Here is a 16,304-nt window from a genome sequence, read left to right on the forward strand (position 1 = left end):
TTTTTCTTCTCTGTCATCACTATCGTTGTCACCGTCTTCAAAATGTGACGCGACGGAAAGACGAACCGCTCGTCCCATTCGCTTACGAAATGTTCGCTAGCACCTCCTTCTTGTACAGAGTACAACAGGGAAAAGGTGGAAACAGCCAACCGAGCTGTCCGTCTGTTTCTCTCCTTCCTCTGGCTTCCGTCGCGTGTCGCTCCATCGTCGATTTTCCACCCGCCCACCAACTGCTGCCGAGGGAGTTAAGTTCACGCGATGAATTTCCTTGTAACTTCAACCGGAGAGGCGGGGAACCCGCAGCATAGTTTCCTACACAGTCAAAAAGCCATTGGAACTGTGGAAATTAATGTCAATTTTTTTCTCTCAAACATGGCAAAGCCAAAATCGCGGAAATCCAGTGAACTTTAATCAGCTAAGTGCTTCACTGCACCACCAAACTAATCGCCAGCTTCGTAAATCGGAACTATAAAGTTCTTAAATAAATTTTCCCTTGCACAGTAAAACTTCCTTCGTTCCACCCTTTTTGACTGCTCATTAGTCCCCGAATGGTATGAAGCCACTTATCTTCCACACCACTTCCCCACCCCTAGTGCCCACAACCTTTATCTTATATCGAAACTGGACCGCGGAAAAGACTATACGTAAATACAGTGCAGTTTTTAATCTATTGCGATTAAAAACTTTTCCACTCGGCACCTTTTATGGTGTGCCAGGCATGTACCGGTAACGCGCGGTTGCTATCCCGGGGGAGTAAAAACTTCGCCTCGTAGTCGGTACCTAGACGTTGTCCAGGGAGGGCAAAGTTTTCTTTTTTTTTTTGTGTATGTCGCTGTTACAGCTTCTTGGAGAAAAAACGTGCCTCACTGTTGGCTAACTGATAGTTCGGAAGTTGAATCGTGCCCGTCAAGCTGTCGGCTGTTAACATGGTAATTTACCAGCCACTTAAAACTAGGTATCGTTCTGGTTGGTTATTTTTATTCGGGTGTATTTCCATTCGAACTCAACAGTAAGTGTAGTAACGGAAGTTCTCAAGTAAATCTAATAATCAGTGAAGTGCTGGTTTTATTTTGATAACTGGTTTACGAAGTTTGGTTTGATTTAGTTTTTTATACATTTTTATGTTACCGACAGCACCTAGCAAGCCAAAAATTTTCGACACAACTTTTCAATTATGATTCTGGTACGAAAAAACAATTTATATTGAATCTCCAACCAAAAATCTCCGCTAAAAATTTCGATTTCGAGCCCGTATTTATTGTTCTGCCCTTAGCGTGAGACTTTCTAAAATAGAGTGGCCCAAAAATCGACTTTTTCTATTTTCGATTTTTATAAATTTGTAATTTTTGAGCCGTTTGACCGATGTTGAATATTTTGGCGTATAATTGTTATTGGGCTTTTCAAGAACAAAAACCAAACTGTACTTAAAATAACAATAGCTATGCAAAAATGAAGATACAACCCGTGTTTTGCCGTTTTGGAGGGTTCAAGATCCAGGAGACCATCTCATTTAATATTTTTTTGGGATTTCTCAAAAAACTCTGCTTCAAATTTCGAATTTTGGAGGAGGTCTCTTGTTTTAAGTAGATGTTTCTTATTCAATCATCGTGTGTCTCCATCAAATTACCCAATCTTTTCAATGGAAAAAAATATCAACTTCCTTTATCATATGTCATTTATTATACAAAATTACTATCAGATTGCCAGATATTTTATTTGCACTCCGCCAAATTTCTTTAGAAATCTAGACGCATATCTGGTTGCTGATGTGATTTCGGCTCTCGCGTCATGGAAATTAGCTCTTCGGTATAACGATAGCAGAATGAAGTTTGTCACAAAAGTCGCACAAAACCGCATGTATCAACAGGAAGACACCAACAAGCAAAAATTGGGGAAACTCAAATAGCTATTTAAAACTTGTTCGACTATTAAACTCGTATATTCTGTAGCTATCACATACAATCATTTCGTCAAAAACAACTCGTTATCAAAAAAATATTGTCGCGCACTAATAAGAGACCGCTACTAAAAGAAATTTATTGAAAAAAAAAATCTGATCATATTAGTTATGATCTAGGTATATGAAAAGGATTTATTTGCAAAACTACGATTACTAACTGTTCTAACAAAAACCACCAAACAACAACATTTCATCGTAAAGTTTTCAATGAAAAATAAGCAATAAACGCAAAAACGAGACATTTTCAAATAGTTAGCACCGTGTTGATTTAAACTTCGAACACTTCACAATAAAAATCGAAATATTAGAGCTAGTGCAAAAAAAGGATGATTATGATATACAATTTCGTTTTTTATTGGAATGTCCTTTATAACCCATAAATTATATTTTAAGATAAATCAAAGATACTTCTCGCCATTACGAATACTCTCGAAAAATCACAAGAAACAGCTAAGTTTGTTGTTAGAATGATGAGAAATCATAAATTTTTGCATGGTTCATGTTTCAAATAAACGCAAAACAGAGGTGAAATAACAAGTTGAAAATTCGATTAACTAGGTACTACACGAAAAAGTTGAATGGTGCGAAACCACACCAATATAGTGCGGAATTAGCACAACTGATTATTATTAAGATTGAAACCTAACATGACACATTTGATGCTGTAGCGTATTTTAAATGTTTTAGGTTGCTCCAAACCACTACACTTAGCTGCTTTGGATACTTTGGATAAGCTCATGTTTGAGCATAAAATTTATCATAGTTTAATGTTATTTGGATTTTACAACAAGGATACGGTGAATTGTGGTAAATTATACGATGACACCCCGTTAAGCATACAGACGCGAGGCATACGGACGCGAGGCATAGTACGCTAGGCATAATGGACGGCAGGCATACGGACACGAGGCATATGGACGCGAGGCCGAATGGACGCGAGGCCGAATGGACGCGAGGCCGAATGGACGCGAGGCCGAATGGACGCGAGGCCGAATGGACGCGAGGCCGAATGGACGCGAGGCCGAATGGACGCGAGGCCGAATGGACGCTAGGCCGAATGGACGCGAGGCCGAACGGACGCGAGGCCGAAAGGACACAAGGCCAAGGGGAAGTGATATGGAATGTGTTATTATCGTCATCATCAACACAGCATTCGATAACATGTATTTCGCTTCAAAGTGTCATTTGAAAAGCAATACACTCGCGGCCTTCGGCCGACTCGCTGTCTGAGCGAATGCTGTCCTTACTCGCTACCGCTCGTTCGGACTTAACTAAGGGAAGAAAACTCTGTTTGAGTAGACCTAGCAAACCAGTAGATCAGTCGTTTGGGTGCGAGAGGCCGCCGCTTCCGACGGCGGGTCGGCGGCCGGCTCGGACTGCGGAAACCACGGCGGCTTAGTGCCACCTCGTTTCCTTGCCCTCGATTATGCGTCTTCGCCGCATGATTTCAAGAAAGGTATTATACCCAACTTAAACTCTTTAGGAATATAATAACACCTGAACTACATAATTGGATCTCATGCGATCGTACAACATCGCATTCGGCCTCGCGTCCATTCGGCCTCGCGTCCATTCGGCCTCGCGTCCATTCGGCCTCGCGTCCAATTGGCCTCGCGTCCATTCGGCCTCGCGTCTATTCGGCCTCGCGTCCATTCGGCCTCGCGTCCGTTATGCCTTGTGGCAGTATGCCTCGTATCCATTATGCCTCACATCCATTATGCCTCGCGTCTGTATGCCTAGCATACTATGCCTAACATCCATATGCCTAGCGTCCATATGCCTCGTGTCCCGTCCCCAAATTATACCACTTACAGGACCAGTATCTAAATGAAAACATCATCATTCGATTCCCAGAAACTTTTCACATATGATAATTGGTCAATAGGAATAGTGTTGTTTTCGGCCTCACACAACTTTGATGACCCGTCAGATGCTACGGGAGCTCGGATGGGATGTCCTATCGCACCCACCGTAAAGTCCGCACCTGGCACCGAGTGATTACCATCTCTTCCGGTCCATGCAAAACGCTCTTGGTGATACTAAGTTGGCCTCAAAAGAAGCTTGCGAAAACTGGCTGTCTGAGTTTTTTTGCAAACAAGGAGAGGGATTTTATAAAGGGGGAATAATGAAGTTGCCTTCTAAATTTCAAAAAGTTTGCAAACAACATGGCGCATATTTGACTTAAATTGGATAATTTTAATTATGTGAAATAAGGCGTCAAATTTCGATCAGAAATACTTCATTTCTTTTTCCCCAACCCAATATATACATATTTTATACATTTTCATTTGCTTTTTTTATTTGCAATTTCTCCAAATTCTAACAACCATTTTCCACCTATTTTTTTTTTTTTTGGTTCTTTCCTGTAAAACAGAGTTTTCTACGATAAGAAAAAAACATTTTTCTAAAAAATATTTTTTTGGAAGGACAACTCCTATCTTTCACCTTGCTGAATACATCACACACAAATCAAACAAATCGTTTTGGCTCTGGAACAAAACTGTTTCCGAAAATTTTACTTGTTCGTTTCAATTTCTGTACGTTCAAATAACCGGCAAATTCTAGGGAACTTGTTTGAAATTGAGAGTACCAAAAAAACCGTTCTGGCTCTAAGAATACGTTTTATCATCAATACCAATACAAGCTAATTTCAAAAATTAGTCGGGATTAAAAAGTATTACTAATAGCGCAAAATTACATCTTTAACCTACAGGAACAACCATGCCAATTTTCAGTCGAATCATGACAATTGAAAAAAAATTACGTCCATTCACGATATTTTGTCATTCTGTTCTGCAACATTTTTTAATTCTATTCAATTTCTGTATCATTGTAAATTTATTTTTGACGTAGAGCTACGTCTCTCGCAAGGTTTCGCCACATAGGGGTGTAAAATGAAAATCTAAAAACGGAAAATTGGAAAAGTCGGTTAGTTTTGCGGGTTTGAATTGAAACTTTTCGGTGATACTAAAAAACGTTTGCCTTATTTCTTTACGTTTCCACCTACGTTATTGTTCTCGGCCGTCCTCAGAAATAGTGATGGAATAACACAAGGCAGCAAACTATTTTTGAGGATGGCCGAACAAGGTGAAAGTTTTTTAGTATCACCGAAAAGTTTCAAACAAGTCGGTTAGTGCTCAATGAATTTACTTCGTTCTTGCAGTAACCGCTTTACCCTTTGCCCTAATGCAGAAAACTGTAATTTGATTATTTGAACTATTATACTAATGAAAATTATCAACCTTCGTTAAAACGCAGATTTTGGCCTATGATTGGTCGCTCAACGCTTGCTTTCCCTACCACTGCACAGTGGTCCAATAATGCAAAGAATGGAACTTAATTCCATAGCACCTTTCACCTTCATTCTAGCTTAAAAGTGTCTTCGGAACAATTGTTTGTATGAATGACCCGCATAATCGCAAATTGTCAAAAAGTATCAAAAGTTTCCTATACTAAAAATAAAAAGAATTACTTTTTTGTGTTAAGAGATAGAAGAATAGTTTATTCAGCAAAGTTGTAGAAGATTCCGAAATATGAAACTTTGTTGAACAAATGAAAATCATATCTTCTTTCAGTACAAAGTTATAAAGTATATTACATGGAACTTACTTAAAAGTTAGGTTTTGTACTTAACTTTTGTTAGTTGCATTTTACACGAAAGTATTGTTCAGAGGAATTGTTAGGACACACAAAACACACATTTTTGCCAAAGGTCATATATCTCCAGGACTTTTGCTTACGAAGTTCTATCATATTTTAGCTTATTTTATTGATAAATTTAAGAACGTATAGGTTAAAAAGGGGCAAGTGGAATCATGATGTCAATGCTTTTTCTTGAAGTTATACTAAAGTACTATAAACTCCTGTAGGTTCCATTTGTCCCAGTCCACCCATATTAGAGTACGGCGAGCATATGTTACAGTAGGTTTTCATATATCCAAAATCCTAACTTTTTTGTGTTAAGAGACAGACGAATGGTTAATTCGGCAAAGTTTTAGAACGTGCAAAAATATGAATCTTTTCTGAACAAACAAAATTCCTCTCTTCATTGGGTACAGAGTTACAGAGTATTTTCTGTAAAAGTTACTTAAAAGTTAATTTTTTGCACTTAACTTTTGTAAGCTACATTTTACACTAAAACGTTGTTCTAAAGAAGAATTAATGCATACAAAACACACGTTTTTGTTGAAGGCAACACATCTCCAGGACTTTTCCTTGCAAAGTTATAGCATGTTTTAGCTTATTTTTTCGATTAATTTTAGAACGTATAAAGTAAAAAGGGGCAAGTAAAATCATGATGTTAATACTTTTTCTCGAATTTTTGCTCGAATGCTCAGAACTGTTATAAGTTCCATCTGTCCCAATCCACCTTATCTTTATTCTACACGTTGTTAAAGTTATCGAAAAAATAAGTTGAAATGTGCTATAACTTTGCAAGGAAAAGTCCTGGCGATGTGTGGTATTCAACAAAAACGTGTGTTTTGTATGCCCAAATGCTTCTTTAGAACAACGTTTTATTGTAAAATGTAGCTAACAAAAGTTAAGTACAAAAAACTAACTTTTAAGTAACTTTCATAGAATATACGCTGTAACTCTGTACCCAATGAAGATAGGAATTTTATTTGTTCAGCAAAGTTTCATATTTTTGCATGTTTTAAAACTTTGCCGAATTACCCTTCCTCTATCGCGTAACACAAATAAAGGCACACTGGGGGGGGGGGGGGTTGCACTGCACAGTGGTCCAATAAGGCAAAGAATGGAACTTAATTCCATAGCGCCTTTCACCTTCATCCTAGCTTAAAAGTGTCTTCGGAACAATTGTTTATATGAATGACCCGCATAATCGCAAATTGTCAAAAAGTATGAAAAGTTATCTATACTAAAAATAAAAAAAAAACTTTTTTCGTGTTAAGAGATAGATGAATAGTTTGTTCAGCAAAGTTGTAGAAGATTCAAAAATATGAAACTTTGTTGAACATATGAAAATACTATCTTCTTTCGGTACAAAGTTATAAAGTATATGACATGGAACTTACTTAAAAGTTAGTTTTCTATGCTTATTTTTTGTTAGTTGCATTTGACACGAAAGTATTGTTCGGAGGAATTGTAAGAGCACACAAACACACAAACTAAGAAAAGTAAAGTACAAAAAACTAACTTTTAAGTAAGTTCCATGTTATATTTTTAATTTTCTACAACTTTTCTGGACAAACTATTCTTCTATCTCTTAACACATAAAAGTTATTTTATTTTATTTTTAGTATAGTAAAATTTTTATACTTTTTGACAATTTGCGATAATGCGGGTTATTCATACAAACAATTGTTCCGAAGGCTAGGATGAAGGTAAAAGGCGCTATGGAATTAAATTCCACTTTTTGCCTTATTGGACCACTGTGCACTGTCCACAGAATATTATAGCTAGTTAACCAGGAATGCAATCTTTGTGCTATATAAGAGCCGGCTTATGCTCAAACGAATCATTTTACTGGAAGATGGTGGGAAAAACGATCCCACTTAGTAGCAGCTGGTAGCAGCAGGAGGTAGTGACAGAGCAGTTCCACAAAAAATGTCCCAGTTTTAATATATTTCTACGTTTCTATAGGTAAAAGATGCCATTTTGTGCTATTGTTTGAATTTTTTGTAACACGATTCATTTTTTATAAGCTATTGCAAATGCTATTTTGGGAAGGTATTGATGATAAAAAAATATTTTTAGGGCCGAAAGGGTTCGTTTGATCGGTGCGACGTCTTCGGAAAAGTTGCAGATAACAATTTTGTCTTTCCAAAAAATATTCGCTCTAAAACAAAATTATTTATTTTTTGAAAACATGTCGAAAGAAAAATTAAAAATCAATTATCTAAAAATGCTCATTTTTTGAATATATTTTTTTTTAATGAAAACTACAACAGATTACCTAAACAATGCAACCAGTCCGATCGTGGAGAAATTAAGAAAAAAAAACGATTATGATTTTTTGAAACACAGGGTACATTTTTTTATGAAAGGACAAAATTATTATCTACAATTTTGCCAATCAAACAAACCGTTTTGACTGTGAAAATATTTTTAATTTACCATAGAGTGCTCTATTGGAAGTTAAAAATATTTCTACAGCCAAAACGGTTTGAATGATTGCCATAGTGTCTTCGGCAAAGTTGTAGATAACAATTTTGTTATGCCAAAAAATATGCTCCTCGAAAAAATAGTTTTTTTTAAGGTGAAAACTAATTGAATTCAAAAATGGCCGACTTCGAGTCACCATTTCGAATTTTCGAAAGCACAAGATTCGGGAATAGTTAATGCGTTCCCTGTGAAAATGCTGTTCCATGTTTGCTGTGGTGAAGCAAACATAAAATAGAATTTTCATAGGGAACGCAATGAGTAATTCCGAGTCTTGTGCTTTTTAAAATTCGAAGTGGTGACTCGAAGTCGGCCATTTTTGGATTCAATGAGGTTTCACCTTAAAAATCAACTTTTTATTTTCGATTTCTCCATGATCGTACCGGTTATATTGTTGAGGTAATCTTCTGTAGTTTTTATTAAAGAAATAGATTTTTTAAAATTGAGCTTTATTTGATTCGGCCAAATGAAAAATGGTCGATTGAATTGGTTGCCCGTTTTTTTTTGGAATTGCTCAACAGTGGTAGTGGTAGCGGCAGCGGTAGCATTAGACTTGTAATTATTTGTCATATTATTGATTCTCTACCATTTTTAGTATTTTATCATTTATGTAATTTTTTCAAGTTTATCCGTTCTGTGACACTCATTTTTTTCTATTTTTGACATTTTTGTATGTTTTACAACGTTTACGGAAATGCTGCTGTACGTTAAACAACGTGCCGTGATTGGTTCTGTAACTTTGAAGGCGATAATTTCGATATTCGATGATAGAAATCCAAAAACTCTCGAAACCACTACATTGAAGAAATTGCTCGATGAAAGTGCCAAACGCAAGAACAGCTAACTGCGACATTGAAAGCTTTCTAGCAAGCGATTGCATACACTGAGAATAATTCAAGAACAACTGCCCTAGTGGCAAGGGAAAAATGAATTCATTACAGCAACCCACAGAAAATGAAATCAAGGGACTGATTGGACGTAAAACAGCAACAACACGCCTCTGCTCGTAAAAGTGATTCAACTGCATGACAACGCTCGGCCTCGTACTGCCAAAGTCGTTAAAGCTTACATAGAAACGGTCAAATGGGAAGTCCTACCTCACACGACATATTCCCTAGAAATTGCACAGTCCAATTATTACTTGTTCCATTTGATGGCAAATGTCTGACTGATCAGCAATTCTACTTTCTTTGAAACCTTCGAAAAATGGTTTGATCCGTTGAAACAGTAAGAACATAGTTCCTCACCCAATATTTGCATAGCTTGAAAATTCTTTTAGAAATTTCAACTTTTTCTTCTGGATCCGATCAGACACCTATGGATATAACTAGATGCCCATATATGGTTGACTTCAATAAAATTTATACATATTTGAATAAATATTTATTCTTTTTTCAAAGCTACTTAAGAAATAATAAGCAGAAGAATGATCAAAAACAGCATTTCCAAATAACAAACTGCTGTGCGATAGTAAAAATAAATCAGTGCTCGTTAAAAGCTCTATGAATAATTTAATTTTGATGAGAATTTTTTCAAATATATATGTTTTTTTTTTACTTTCTAGAATTTGAAATAATATATGCATAACTTCAAATTTTTCAATTTAAATTCTTTCCTCAAAAAAAAACGGTCATTGAATGTTTTCATATAACTAATTGAAACCTTCGATAATGGAACAATTTGAAAACAGCTTTCAACTTGTTTCAGAGAAATTACTTAATCTCCTCTGTCGAGGTAGCACACAGATGCAATCAACATTATATCCGATACGAAACTGAACAACAATACTGCCCATAATCGCATAATTGTAACATTTGCAAAATTGGTTGTTCGAGTAAATGACACTTTTATATTTTGACCTTACATGCAATGATACTTTTATGCCGTCACTTTCAAGGTACTTTTGGAATATATCACAAGGAAAATGAAGTTTTTCTTGTATTCAACAAGCATGAGCTGAACATCAGAAACGGATCACCGGTGGTTGGTTACCGGACCAGAATAACTTCCGAGTTCCAAAGGATACAGATGTTGATTTTGATGGAAGCTTTTTTGACAAAAAAAGTTAAAAAAGTTGAGTAGTGTGACAATTATGCGGTTATTTACGCTATGTGACAAAACAACATGGTATTTTTCACGACTTTTTTCACACAAACATAAGTATATTTTTTCGTATGTAAAAAGTACATACTATTTTAAGCATTTCTCAATAAAAAGCACGAAATCCGTAAAATGTCAAATGTTACAATTATGCGATTATAGTCCTTATGAGGACAACATACAAATTATTAAAGATTTAATATTTTCTCATTTTGCGCTGGAAGTAAAAGCAAAATGTTATTTTGATCTGTGTGCACGTTGACTGTTAAAACCTGCTTACGATGTATAGTGTTTGTTTCATTCCTGTGTTATATGTTGTATGTGCAAACTAAACTTCGGTAGAACTTCAACTCCTCTTTTGCACAAAACTTTAAACATATTCAATACAAGTAATGCAACAAACAACCTAATGTAGTTCTACGTCAACCTTGCGGTCGTGGTTTTGCATACAACCCTTGTGTTTTGTTTTGCACAGAGGCGCCATCTTCATAGGGGCAAAATAATACGTTGCCCCTCACAAAATTTACGGGGAGCAAAAAGTACTCTGGCCCCAAAGTTGGCGCCTATGAACTTAATTTTCACAAAGCTTAAATAATTTTCACAAAACCGCACATTTTTACCACACGTCTCATCTTGGTTCATCATGTCTTAGATATGTCAAAATCGACCAGCACTTACTACTGGCGCCATCTTTTGACAAACAGCGGGAACTTAGTTGTGTACTCAACATATGCATAAAACAAACAATATCGCACGCTAACCTGTGGGGCTAATAGCGGTCTCGATCAGCTAGATTAGTTGAGAGAATTTGTTATCGAAATTGTTTTTGGCACATTTTGCATGTGTGTGATAAGTACAACGATACACCGTACCCCAGTGCTGAGTCGAGAAAATTTCCAGCTCGAGAAAATTCTCGTCCTGATCGGGAATCGTACCCGATATCAGCTAACCACAGAGCCACGGGGACCACACATATGCGTAACTTTATTATTTTTGTTTTGTTTTTATTTTTTTAGAAACGATAAAAAGTTAGTTTCAGTGTAGATTGTGCACCCTCAAATGATATATTGTTTTTTCGAAAATACTGTACAGCCAGCTTAAAAAACAGTAAGCAGAACAATGGACGAGAGCGCCATTTCCAACTGACAAACTGCTATGGAATTGGTGAATATTATTAAATGCTCGTGAAATGTTCTTGTAGTAACCTACTTTTGATAACAAACTTATACATATTCAAGATTTAATACATTTCGTTGGATTTTCCGAAACTAGAATCTAAATTAAGTGGTAATTCAAAAAGCTTGTTGAATTCTCTTCGCTCTGCACCAAGGCTATAAAGGACGGAAATAAAATCGATACAATCTATGCAGATCTTAAGACTGCCTTCGATCGTGTTGATCATGAATTATTGCTAGCTAAAATTGAGCACTTGGGTGCCACTCCTCATTTCGTTGGATGGTTCGAGTCCCGTTTAGCCAACCGTAAATTGAACATAAAACTTGGATCGACTCTCTCTTACAGCTTCACAAACAGTTCCCGAGTGCCTCAGGGAAGCAACTTGGAACCTCTACTGTACTCGATCTTGTTTAACCGATATCTGTCTGTTTTTACCTCCAAATTGTGAACTTGCGTATACTGATGATCTCAAAATCTTCGTCATCATCAATTCAGTAGAAGACTGCATTGATCTACGACGGCTAATAGAAATGTTCAGGAAAAGGTGTGTATGGAATCAACTAGTCATTGGCGTACAGATTACTTTACGAGGAAGAAATCTGCCATTAAATGTGTTTACGAAATTGATGGATGTCCGGTCGGCAGAGTTAGAGTTGTGAGAGACCTTGGATTTTTTTAGACACATATTTTTTGTTTAGAGACCATTACTCAAATACTATTGCTAAAGCGATAAGAAATCTAGGATTCATCATTAGAGCTGCCAAAAAAATCCTGGTCCCTACTGCGATCGCTGTTCTACGTTCCTACGCGCTTCGTTATGGAAACCGATTCGATCAAACTGTTGAACCATTAGAGTCGAAGCAACTCAATCGCGGTTCATTAAATTGGCACTAAGGTTGCTTCGTTGGAGTAACCCAACAGACTTACTACTCTACGAGGATCGATGCCGTCAACTTGATATGGAAACTCTACAGTGTCGGCGGGGCTCAGCTAGAGCGCTGTTTGCCGCCAAATTGTTGCTTGGAAACATTGATCCTGTTAAGCTTTCAAAAACCGTCTAAAACTTTTCAACTTCTCCGCTTGAAATGTAATTGTAGTAGTTAGTAGTTTAAGTTTTACTCATGTAGACAGATGTAGTCAGATGAATGAAGAAACGAATTTGAATTTTACAGCTCACGTAAGTCCATTTCGAAAAACTTGTTTGCTATATTCAAATCTCACGTAAAATTATGACGATTTTTAATAGAAGATCTGACTAAATTTTATTCTATTTACCTAAGTACTATTAGCTTATGTTTTGAAACTTAAACTTATTCTGCTGGAAATGATTAAAAACCTATAGATATTATTAAACACCTATTAAGTGTTTTCATAGAAAGTTAGTTTCAATGAACTTTTCCAATATAGCGTTTTTTTGAAAATTAATCAATTCTGATCGTTGTATGAGAGTTCGACTGTTGGAAATTTTACGATGGTTGGTTGTAATTTCGGCTGAGCAGTCTTGAATAAGTAGAGCGATCTGGTTTTCTACTGTCCGACGTTTCGTCACTGATCAGTGACATCTTCAGGGGAAACTGTGGGTATTTATTAGCGATTAGTGTCTGTTTTAATTCTTAAAGTTATTAACAATTGGTAAGAATTTAGCTAGTTGGCTGTGGTTGAGTTATCTGGGACATAATTCTTGTTCGTTCCTTGTCTGGATGCTTTTTAGAGCTTATCGTCAACATTAATTGGGGCGATTCGGGGTACATTCTACAATATTGATGTTCATAAAAGTGTGTGGTACAGTGACGAAACGTCGGACAGTAGAAAAACAGATCGTTCTACTTATTCAAGACTGCTCAGCCGAAATTACAACCAACCATCGTAATAATCAGTTCTACTAGCTCAAAAATTAGTTAGCAGAGCAATGGACGAAAACAGCATTTTCAACTAATAAACTGATATACAGTGGTAGAAATAATTTAATGCTCGTTAAATGCCATTCGAATAATCTGAACTCAATACAAACTGCATATATTTTTTTTTGAATTTCATATATAATTTTGAATTTTCCGAAGTTATAATAATAACAGCAAACCTTTATTTTATTAACAATTCTCTTACAATGCAATTTCTCGAGAACTAAAGCAGATGGAAAGCTAGTGTCAAATAAAAACGGAAGATCGGTTCAAAAGTTTACATTTTAGCTTAAAAATTAATAATGTCAGCCATGTTTTTTGAGAGAAAACATCAAAACATGTTTAAACCTGTACTACTTGTGATAAATGTTTATGCTTCCAAAATGTTATTTTCACATTTATTTAGACATGCAAGGTCTGTTTCTTGTAGTAAATTTTCTCAGCAGGTATACATACACGTTTGAAGTTAGAGCCATTTTAACGAACAATATTCAAGAAACTTACAAATATAATGACTCTAAGTAGATTAACGTAAGAGAATATGTGTAGAAAAGCTTTTTTATTGAATGTGACCCTACATTAGCCCCTGAAATATTCTTAGCATATCATCTAACTGAACAAGTATAATAACACTATCGAAAAAATCGTAAAAAATTGGCTTGAGCTAAAATAAGTTACCCTGAAAAGATTATAGCTTCTTAACGATTCCTGTAAATTTTACTCAATCAAGTCTTTGAAAAAGTTACCTTTGCTAAGAACAACGAAATTCACAGAAACGGCTAAAAGTTTATTCTTTAATTTTTTTTTCAGTTTAAACTCTTTATTTAACAAAACTTGTGTTTACCATTGTATTTCAAAAATATAGTATAGTAGGGTATAGTCAAGTTTTCAATTCTTCAACTATTAAAATTCATTACGGAAAAAAAGAACAAAAATCATTGGGTACTCTAGAAGCAGAATAATCTACATGATCTTGAATACGACGATTTGAAAAACCTCTAGAGCTATTTATTTCGCACACATACACAATAAACCACGTTTGTTTGAGACAAAAAACCACTGTGAAACTTTATTTCACTAGATCTGTACAAGTCTAAATCTCTTATCACACTTCACTTTTAATAAAATTGATTGACAAATTGGTTTTCACGCTTGAATGCTTTTAAGATATTGATTTCATAAAATCCGTTCATCTCAATGTTCGTTTGATAAAAATATGAGGACGGAATAAAACTTTTGAAAATAAATATTTGTATAATTCTGTAATGATAAATATAATAAAATATCTTATTGTTAAGGCATATCAAACAATCGCAGAACTTTCATGTTAAAAAGCATATTACAACCAGAAGGCACCGGAAACATTATTTAAAATTAAAACAATTTATCTCGAACATCTAATCGTAATAAACACACTCGAAACAGCCGAGTAATTTAAGCCCTAACGAGATCTTTCCCCTCACGTCTAAAAAAAAACCTCGCATCGAGGGCCGATGCAATCTCATCCCCGGCCGCAGAGCAACAGAATCTTATTAGCTTAAGCCATCAAAACTCACTTTGACTCGCCGCAAAATTACATCATCCTCGCCGCTAATGAAAATATCCGTCGTCCTTTGAACTAGATCACACCGCCAGGACACGGACCGCCGCCACACCAGGGCCACAGCTGTTAGCAGCAGCACGGATTCGTTTTATTTCATTTTTGCATAGAACTTTTTCGCCCGCTCACTCGCGTGCAGCTTGCAGTGGAGCACAAATTTCTTCCACCCACGCTGGAAACTCACGTACATGTATGATTGAGGCACTAGGACATACACAACAAGCAAAAAAAAAAACAAACAAACTTACTGCAAGAGTGGAAAAAGTAACGAGACGCTAGCGAAAAAAAAAACCGCTTGCAGCCCACTAGCACTTCATCAAAACTCCATCATGTACACATCACGTCTTTTTTTTTTTGCTCTTCACCCAACACGCGCGCCGATGGCCCCCGGAGTTTGAACGAAACGGAAGCTTTTGAAGTCAAACTGCTGTCCCGATTTACCCAACTTATGCCACAGGGAAAACACTTCAAAGTTCACCACTGCGTTTTTTAGGAGTTCGCGGATCACGCGGATAAGCAGCTTTCCCAAAGGTGCGGCCGAGGGGGAGGCCAAAAGATCTGATCAGTTCTACTGGTACTGGTGTCGAAATTCCGCCAGGATAACCCGCGGTCGCGTCCGGTTCGAAGCGAAGCTAAGCATAAACTAAAACAATTTTCCCTCGGCGAGAGCAGCTGGCCGCGGGGCGACACAACCCACGCGGGGGTGAGCAGCAGCAGCTGGGAGCCCCGAAGACGGAAAGTTCGTGTTTTGTTGCAAAATGTTTACTATCGGAATCCGTTGGCCGCCCGAAGTTTGACGTATGTCACCCGAGAGGCGGCACTGAGTAGTGAGAGAATCTCGTTCCGAGTTGGCACGGAGAGAAAATGGGGCTGATATTCTGCTTTGGAAAGCCATCTTCTGCAGCAGTACAGAGCTGCGATGTTTTGTTCGATGTTTTTTGAGTTTTCACTCTCTCACACAAACGGTTGGTCTCTCTTACCCGAGCAACACAACCACCCACCCAGGCCGAATCGTGCCGCATTCGTTCGGGACTCCCACCAATTTCCGGCCAACGAAGGATTTGTTATTATTTTTCTGCCTTCCCATCGCGTGACACCGCAGCTTCCGGCTCTCGGTGGTCCGCCGGCGCTCCACCGTTACTGAGGCTGCCACGCGGTTGGTTGGGCCTACCGGGACTCGGAAGGCGCGCACATATGTCGAGCGAAGGAGGCGGCTTTTACTTCTCCGCACTTGAACGGATTTCGGCGCCATCCGTTTGCAGAGTTTGTGGAGAAACTTCTGTGGAGGCGCTCTGGTTTGGCTGCCGAAGACCGAAGGTCTTCGTCTCGAACCCATGACCGTGGAAATTGAAAATTTTTGCTTTTCATAAATTTTCCATCGTGACGGGCCGGGATAAAATTCGTTGCTTCAGTGCCGCTAGTTGAACTTGGCTTGGCTCAATCG

The 16,304-nt window shown here is 37.2% G+C and overlaps 1 protein-coding gene across 2 annotated transcripts in view; it reads right to left on the reverse strand.

Annotated features, from left to right (window-relative positions):
* LOC129718299 (carbonic anhydrase-related protein 10) overlaps nucleotides 1–15,486 on the reverse strand; it is a 196,184-nt gene extending 180,698 nt beyond the window's left edge. The window contains exon 1 of one of the 2 annotated variants that reach the window (XM_055668942.1): nucleotides 15,109–15,486. The gene's annotated coding sequence lies outside the window, so the exon portion shown is untranslated. Of the gene's footprint in view, nucleotides 1–14,816 lie in introns of both variants that reach the window. The other variant, XM_055668941.1, reaches the window with a different exon arrangement.
* Nucleotides 15,487–16,304: the final 818 nt, after the last annotated feature.

This window comes from Wyeomyia smithii, chromosome 1 (assembly GCF_029784165.1).
Source record: "Wyeomyia smithii strain HCP4-BCI-WySm-NY-G18 chromosome 1, ASM2978416v1, whole genome shotgun sequence".
Lineage (NCBI taxonomy): Eukaryota > Metazoa > Arthropoda > Insecta > Diptera > Culicidae > Wyeomyia > Wyeomyia smithii.